Source organism: Phaseolus vulgaris, chromosome 1, assembly GCF_051622355.1.
Source record: "Phaseolus vulgaris cultivar YP4 chromosome 1, ASM5162235v1, whole genome shotgun sequence".
NCBI lineage: Eukaryota > Viridiplantae > Streptophyta > Magnoliopsida > Fabales > Fabaceae > Phaseolus > Phaseolus vulgaris.
The window spans coordinates 24777189-24787006 of record NC_143498.1 but is presented as its reverse complement, the minus strand read 5'-3'; the positions used below and the strand labels follow the sequence as shown (position 1 = coordinate 24787006).

The window sequence follows — 9818 nt, the reverse complement described above, 5'->3', positions numbered from 1 at the left end:
GTTCTTAAATAAGAAAATTCAGACGAACAATATAATTGCAAAGATGCAACACATACTATTTTTACTTAACTTGTAGGTTTTATTACCTTATTGGTCCCAACATTTTGGGTGAATATTGAATTAAGTACAATGGTTTTTGAAAAAATCAATTTGGTCCCTATGAGTTTTTTAAATGTATTCAAAATGGTCATTTCTGTTAAGTCGCACCAAACGACGTTAAGGGGTGCTTATGTGGCATATACGTGTCAACTAACGTGGATGGTTACATTCGTTTAGCCCAGAATGAATTGGGGGTTTAGGGTTTAGTAATTTGATTTGGGGATTATGCATTTTTAATTGTAAGGTTAGGGTTTATGAGAAACGAGTTGTGATTGTGAACAACGATCTTGAAGTGCGATCCCGTGGTGCGATCGTGTGGTATGATTGTGAGGTGCGATCGTGAGCTACGATTGTGAGGTGCGATCGTGAGCTACGATTGTGAGGTGCGATCCAGTGGTGCGATCTAGAGCTCGTGAAGGGGTAGCGATTGAGGAACTTGAAGGCATTATTGAGCGTGGTTTCGTTTCGTGGTTCGTTGTTTATAAGGTTAGGACATTTGGTTCTGTTTGTGATTACTTTTAGAGAACATGTACATAGTAGTTTATGATGTTGGGTCCACCATGTGCAAGATTTTTTTTTGTGTCGTCCAACATTTGGTCTCTGACATAATTAAGTGAAGGATTGCTTTGTAAGTTGTTTGTTATTTGTGGTCATGTGTATATTTATATTTCACAGGAATACCTTTTATCAAGTTCATATCATGGAAGAAGGTTATTTTCAGCTTGTGGTCCACCATAGTGGGACATTTTGTGATGCGAGATATGTTGGTGGTGATACATTAACATGGTCATGTGACGATGATAGATGTAGTTACTTTGAAATAGTTGACATCGTAAAGGACATGGGGTTTTTAGCAATGCAGAAGACGTGGTATTCACATGGAGGTTGTGAAGACTTGGAAAATAGATTGGAGGTACTGGTTGATGATGGTGGTGCAATAGAAATGCTGAAAATTGCAAATACACATGGTGAAGTTCATTTATTTTTAGTGCATGTTGTTTCAAAGGCAGAAGTGATGTTGGTTTTAGGTGATGGTGTAGATAGTGGTGGTATGGAACCCACAGGTGTTGAAGCTAATGTTGAGGATGGTGGTGGTGTCGAACCCACAGGTGTTGAAATTGATGTTGAGGATGATGGTAGTGTGGAACCCACAGGTGTTGAAGTTGATGTTTAGGATGGTGGTGGTGTGGAAGCCGAGGGTGTTGAAGGTGATGTTGAGGATGGTGGTGGTGTCGAACCCGAAGGTCTTGAAGGTAATGTTGAAGAGGAAGGTGTGGGTGAGGAGAACGAAGGTCATGGTGGTCAGGGTATTGGTACGTCTACTCATGAAGATATGGAATGTGATGATGATGGTGGGCATGTGTCAGAAGATTCTTCTTGGTTAAGGGAAGTTGAATTTATTGAAGTTGAAATTGAAGTTTAGAGTGATGGTCCTAGAGACAAGGGCCAGGATGATGGTGAGAGTGAGGGTGAGGGTTTATGGTTTAATCCTGAGGTTAGGCATAGGAGTAGAAGTAAAAGGCAGGCTAGTAATCCTATTGAAGGTTTAGAACCAAATTGTACAGATGATTTGCAGGATTTGGGTGGTGATGATGATGAAAGTGAAGGAACATTTGTGCATGATAGAGGGCTGTCGGATACAGAGTGGGAATCAGAAGAGTTAGACAACATGGATGAATTTGAAGATGGTAAGGAGGATATCTGTACAGGTGGTAAATTTCCATCCTTTGAAATGCCAAAAAACATGGCAAATTTTTCTTAGGATTTGGGTACCTATTTTACAGACAAGGAAGCATTTAAAGATGCCATTAGAACTTATGTTGTCCATTCATGGAGGAACTTGAAATTAGTAAAAAATGATAATTTGAGATTTCGTGTGTGTTGCATTGGAGCACAAGGACATTGTAAATGGTTTGCAGATTGTGGGTTCTTACCCTCAACAAGCTGTTGGCAGTTAAGAAAACTAAATGATGTACATACCTGTGCTAGGCAGTTTAAGGTTGATTTGTTGAGCACTAAATGGTTGAGTGGGAGGTTGGAGACTTCTTTAAGTCAGAATCCAAAATTGAGAAGTAATGATGTAAGGAATAAAGCTGTTAAAAAATTGAACACAAGTATAAGTAAGTCAAAAGCTCAACGGACAATGGGCATAACGTTGAAGACTGTCCAGGGTTCATTTCAAGAGCAGTACAAACGAATTTATGACTATGCACATGAGGTCATGCGTGCAAATCTGGGGTCTATAGTGAAAGTGAAAGTTGAAGACATGAATGGGTTAAATTTTTTTAGCAGATTTTATGTGTGCTTAAAAGGCTGCAAGGATAGTTTTATATCTTGTAGGCCCATAATTGCTTTGGATGGGTGCTTCTTGAAAGGCTTTTATGGTGGTGAATTGTTGACAACAGTTTGGAGGGACCCAAATTATCAAATGCTACCACTAGCATATGCTGTGGTTGAGGTTGAATGCAAAGATTCTTGAACCTGGTTTTTGCATCTTTTAATTGAAGATGTTGGGGGTGTAGATGTATGTGAAGGCATCACTTTCATGTCTAACCAACAAAAGGTATATTCTTTGTTGTTAATTGTTGATTTTGTCTGTGTATAGTTTTCATTTAACTATTGTATGTCTTTTGACAGGGTTTGTTGCCTGCCATTCAAGAACTCATACCTGGGGCAGTGCAGCGGTTATGTGTTCGAAACCTGTACGCGAACTTTAGAGAGAAATTCCAGAGAAAAAAATTGAAAATCTTAATGTGGAGGGCAACCGACAACACATATCCCCAAGCATGGGAGAGGGAGATGAGGGCTATAAAGAAAGTCAATGATTCCACATTTAAACATCTGATTGCATTACCTCCCAGGCAAGCATTAATACTTGTTCTTTTACTCATGGCAGATTTGAAAAGTCCATGGAATACCACTATTACATTTGAAAATTAAGTTTGTACTACAGTTTGATTGATAAGGTAAAAAAATGTAGGATTCATATGTAATGCAATTTTCCTATATCGTGTCATTTCGGATTTTGCTCCCTATTATTCACTCCCAAAATGTTTGTACTTGGTTGATCGCTTAATTCCTAACCTTATACAGCTTCACAACATTGCTTATTGATGTTTACATTTTAGAGAGCAAAATCAGCTTTTTAGGTGCAGTTTTAATCTGATATGCAAGGAGAATGTGCCCAACAACATTGTCTAAGTTCTGAAATCATTTATTTTAAGTTGACTAAGTTCTAAAATCATTTATGCACACCATTCCTAGGTTCTGAAATCATTTATGCACACAATTCGTAGGTTCTGAAATCATTTTTGCACACCATTCCTAGGTTCTGAAATCATTTATTTTAAGTTGACTAAGTTCTGAAATCATTTATGCACACAATTCCTAGGTTCTGAAATCATTTCTGCACACCATTCTTAGGTTCTTAAATCATTTATTTTAAGTTGACTAAGTTCTGAAATAATTTATGCACACCAATTCCTAGGTTCTGAAATAATTTATTCACACCAATTCCTAGGTTCTGAAATCATTTATTTTCCTGTACTAGGTTCTAGTCCAGATCAAGGTTCACATTCACTCCAAAATGTGACTCACTTGTGAACAATATTTCTGAAGGCTTTAATAGTGTGCTTGTACCTGCACGTGCAAAACTTATCATTATCATGCTAGAAAATATTAGGACTTATATAATGCAGAGATGGGCAAAGAACAGACTGAAGTTTGCCTCATTTGAAGGATCAGTATGTCCAAAGATTTTAAGCAGGTTACAAAAGGAAGCAAATCAAACTCGATATTGGATACCCAGGTTAGATGACAACATTCATATACTATTTTAAAAAGTTATTGTGTTACTTGTTAGATATGTCTAACCAATTCCATCATCACAGTTCTTCTACAGATCACCTATTTGAAGTGAGACATACCTCTACCATTGGACAAAACTTTGCGGTTAACTCGGACACACATGAGTGCACCTACCGAAAATGGATGTTGACTAGAGTACCATGTTGTCATGCAGTTTCTGTAATGAAATTTGTCAATGTCGATCCAGTCAACTCCATTTCATTTTGGTACAAGAAGGAAACATATGCAGAGGTCTACAACTCAGTTATATATCCACTTAATGGTGAACAAGTATGGGAAAGAACTAAAATGCCAGATGTTGTGCCACCACCCACAAAGAATATGTCAGGAAGACCAAAAAAGAAGAGAAGGTTGGAGTCATGGGAGGTAACGAAGAACAAGAGTCAGTTAGGACAAACTAGATTAAAGAAAAAATGTGGGATCTGTCATAAGCTTGGTCACAATAGAAAGTCTTGCATTGAAAAATCATTCGAACAAGGTCCAAGTGCAACACGACCATCTCACCCAAGGTCATCTCACCCAAGGCCATCCCACACAAGCTCATCTCACCCACGACCATCTCACCCAGGCCCATCTGACCAAGGTCCAAGTCAAGCAGCTCCAAGTGCACCAGGTCCATCTCAGGAAGCTCCAAGTCAGGCAGCTCCAACCGCACCCCGTCCACCATCTCCCCCTACTCAACCAAAAGTTTCACAACCATTTCAGACAGCTCGAAGGACAACAAGATCAAGTGTAAATTTTTTAAGACCCAACACCAGGCTTAAGTTACAGTCCATGAGAGGTCACTTTTGGAAGCCATGAATACTTTTGGAACTCACTCATTGTTATACCTATGTATTTTGAAAAACAATAATTGTAGGCTCCTGGTAATGTATTTTGGAATCATAATTTGGTAATTTGTTAATGTATCACGTACTAAATGTATTTGGTAATTTTTGGAGTACATTCATGTTATCAAGTTCTATGATAATTAAGTTTGCTTCATTCCAAATCTATGATAATTAAGTTTGTGTTCGTGCTTGTTACACTTTATATTCCTATTAGTATAGCTTATCCTGTGAATAGTGGACTCTTGATTTACTTTAAGATGGGAAAAGCTGGATTGAACATGTATTGTTCTCCTTCCTGCTCAGCTAATGTCAAACATAATAATGACTTTTGCTAGTTGTCTTCAAGATGGGAAAATCTGCACGCAATTGTTTTATTATTAAATTAGTGTTCAAATATTGAATTACTCTTGCATCACCTAGCAGTGCAAAATTTGAGTATTTGCTTGGAACTCTACATGAAAACAAGAAAATAGTGCATAATTTCTATGCCAACCACTTGTTAAATGATGAACTCGTTCATTAAAATTCATTTTGCATTGATACAAATTTCGGGATACATATTACATACTGGATATAATGAACTCAACACACTAATACATATTACATTAACTTATTCAATTATAATCCCAACTAAAATATACATTGATACGTCACTCATGGGAATTTTAAGAAAATAGTCAACACGACAATGTTTATTACAACAACACACAACCCTAGTAATTACATCTTAATTCACTTTCTTGACATCTACAGACATTTTTCTAAGCTACAAATTTTGTTTCTTTGTCTAACAATCATTCCATCTTTGTCATCCCCAGTGTCTTCAATGCACTATCTGAAAAAATTGCATCCCATGCTTACGACACTCATACTCTGTATTAGACAAAACGATAACCAAAAAATCAATACCAGTGCATTTTTTTTCATAAACCACAGTTTAATACATCTCACCTTGTACTTTGGACACCCCAAAAATTGCCTCCCACCATTTTTTACAGTTGTTGATGTTCTCAAAACCGCAAATTTTCCACAATCGCAAATGGGAGCAACAAAAGTCGTCCTGCTTCCACCTCCATGGCTAGAATTAGATAACTGTTGGTGCACTTCCATTTGATTACAACTGCATGATGATACAAATGCAGACCTATAGGCACACATTTCCACCACAAAGGAGCTACACCCACGAACGAACCACAAAAGGACCTACATCCACGAACGACCACAAATGGACCTACACCCAATGAACGAATCACCGGACTCCACCACAAACAGCCACCCTCCTATATGTCAACTCACTCGTTTATGTGAACAAGCCAGCAACCCTAAATATTTACGCATGGAAACCCTAAAGACTACAACTTATTCAATCTAATCTCATGCTCTCATGCTCCCAAACCCTAATTACCCAAAATGACACCTCACCTCCTTCACAGTCCACATAATCACAATCAGCCACCCTTCTATACGTCAACTCACTCGTTTATGTGAACAAGCCAGCAACCCTAAATATTTACGTATGAAAACCCTAAAGACTACAACTTATTCAATCCAATCTCATGCTCTCATGCCCCCAAACCCTAATTACCCAAAATGACACCTCACCTCCTTCACAGTCCACATAATCACACGTCTCTGCCACATAAGCACTCCTTAACGTCGTTTGATGCGAGAAATGACCATTTTGGATACATTTTAAAAATCATAGGGATCAAATTGATTTTTTTTTTAAAAACCACTGTATTTAATTAAATATTGGCCTATAATGTTTGGGACCAATAAGGTAATTAAACCTAATTTATATTTGTTTGTATTACTAAAAAGAATTAAACTTTTCAAGGTTAGATATATTCAAATTTATTTTCTTCCTCGTAGAGTGCAAATTGATTTTAAAACGCATTCTAAATAATTTATCTATTTTAATAATTTACTTTTAACTTGCTATAATAATTTTATTTATTTATTTTGTCTCCCTCCAAAAATACAATGCTAAAAACATAAACACTAATATACTAATATTGTAACATTAACATTCGATTGTAACAATGTTAAACATTATAGAAAAAAACCATTAAATAAAAATTAAAGATAAAAAGTTATTAATATCTAAAGTAATTTATATTATTGATATTTAACATTAATTATTAAAACTTTAATTACTAATTATTATAGATTATAAATTAATAGTTAATTTATAATTAAAGACTAATATAGAATCTACTTTATTTTATTAATAATAGAATATACTTTATAGTAATTTAAAAATTATTTTATAACTTTTTATCAATAGAAACTATTGTATATCTTAATTATTTTTAATTTATAAAATAATATCTAACTTAATCAATATAATAACTATTTTTTTATCTAAAATTAGTTATTATTTAATAATAATTTAGTTTTTCTCAAAACATATCTTATAATTTAAAAATATTTAAAGTTATAGAATTTTGAATTAAAAGGGCAAACGTAATTAGATTTAATTATACTCTTTCTTATATTACATATATTTAAAACATTTTATATGGTAATAATTAAATTTTTCTATTCCAAATTAAAAATAAAAAATTCAAATTTTAAATCTGTGTTTAGATAGAAAAAGTTAAACTTAAATTTTCCAGAAAATAATAATTAAATTATACTCTAAACAATACTACTTTATATTAATGAAAATTAACTGTTACTTCAATCTCAATATGAAACAGAATATTACTATAAATACATTAACACAAAAAATAAGAAATTGATCAAAAGAATAAGAAATATGTCTACAATATACATCTTTCTTTCTTCTCTTTTTTTAATTATATAAATAAAAATTAATTTTGAAATTTCAATTATTTATGCATATATATTTAAATCATCATGGTAATAATTAAATTTAACAATTCCAAACTAAAAACTTCTTATTTTATTTATTAAAAATATTTAAAATAAAAAATAATTTTAAATATATGAGTTCTTTTGGATTAAAAAAATAAAACTAAAATATCATGAGAAAATAATAATTAAATTTCTTTAAAATAACACTAAATTAAACAAGTTAAAAAATAGAAATTTCGAGTGAACATTCACTTCAATCACAATAAAAAATAATCAGATAAGAAAATAAAGAATAAAAATATAATACTAAACTGTATATTTATGATTTGCAAAAAAAATAAAAGACTAGCCCTTTATAATTATTAAGAATAAGTCTAATTTTATAATAGATAATCATAACCAATATTATTATTCATATCATTAATACGAAACTAAGAAGAAATAACTTATAACTATAAGAAAATGATTTAATAGTAACTAATTTAGAAAAAAAATAGTTTTTATAGTAATTAATTTAAATACTATTTTATAAATTAAAAGTTATTAGATATTAAAAAAATATTTATTATTAATAAAAATTATAATATAATTAGATACTATATTTTTGGTAGCTAATAATAAAAAAATAAAAAAAAAGTTTTATTTAGAGGCAATTTTTTAAGTGTATTGTTAAGATGTAATTGGAAACCATTTTTTTAAGTTATTTTTAATCTTTTAATCTACTTTAGAGACTAATTTTTGGTTTATAAAAATAATAAAATTAGAAACTAATTTTTTAGCTTCTAATAATCATATAATTATTAGATACTTAATTTTGTAGTCACTGTTATTTGAATTTAGATACTAATTTTGGAGTAATTATATTTTATAAAATTAATTTTTAATTTTTAATTTATAAAATATTTTAAATTAATATGAATAAATTTTCTAATTTATTAATTTTAGTATAATATTAAAATAATTAGTATCAATTTAAAAATTACATTTAGTATAGTATTTTATCATTTTAATTTTATTTAAACATAAAATTAAATTAATAATAAATTCAAAATATTATTTAAATTAAAAAATTTATGAATTAATTTAAACAGATATGCATACTTTTCAAAAACTTATCTTTTTTTTTTTTAAATTTGAGCAAATAGTCGGATTTGAATATCTAAGTTTATCTCTCTCTTTTAACATTTTCTACTCATCTCTCACTCTTAGTAATGGATACACACTCTGCAACGGGGAACGCACTCTGCAATGACAACACACTCTGCAACAATAGCGCTTCTCTACTCTGAAGGAGGCCAACCTCTTCAAGCTTATCATCATAAGTTTCGATTCGGGCTCCATTGTCGCCCTTTGCCTTTTATTTTTGTGCTTGCTCATCGAAGCTCCGTGCAACTTTACTCATTGTATATCTTCCCCATCTTAAAACCCTAGATTCTGTTCTCATGTTGTATTCCCTCATTTACAATCTCTAGGAATCTAAGAGAACTTTGAAGATTTTCCAAGTGTTTGATTGAAGGTGTGATTTCTAATCTTGATATGTATGCTCCATTTGTATTGATTAAATTGTTTGGTCTTGTCTTTTTACTTATCTGTTGTTGAACTTAATTATTGGCTGAGTGTTGTTTGGCTTCTCTTTGAAAAACTGTTGTTTGACCTCTATTCTATATTATTTTGAGTCACATGTCAAATCAATGAAAATTAAAGTTGGTCGAAATGATTTTGGAGGTCAAAATGACACGAGCCAAAAAACTTTATCAGTTTTCAATCATGTTGGTCGTCCAGCAGGAACTTGTAAGAGTCATTATTTGAATGAGAAAGAATTAGCTACTGATGGATTTCCTATGAGCTATTCTTGGATGTTTGTTGAAGATGGCGCGGAAGCTTAATGGAAGAGATGAACAAGGTCCTCCTAAGAGGTGTAGTGACCTTGAAGGTGCATGAAGAGTGTGGAAATGGGGAGGTTCGGCCAGCCCCTTTGAAGGTGGTGAAATGAAGATTAAAACCTAGAAGCTAGGCAAGGAGTAATGTATGGCACTAAATTGGCAGCATAACAATACTCTATTCAATCTTGCAAATACATGAGCCAAGCCCTCTTATTTATAGTGTTTAGAGGGATGGAAATTCAAAAGAAAGTGGAGGGAAATTCAAATGAGAAGCATTTGAATTTGGAGTCAATTCCTAGTCACAAGGAAAGTGTGACTT

The 9818-nt window shown here is 32.6% G+C and overlaps 1 pseudogene; it reads left to right on the top strand.

The window, feature by feature from the left end:
- Positions 1-799: 799 nt before the first annotated feature.
- Positions 800-4767, top strand: LOC150029571 (uncharacterized; annotated as a pseudogene).
- Positions 4768-9818: the final 5051 nt, after the last annotated feature.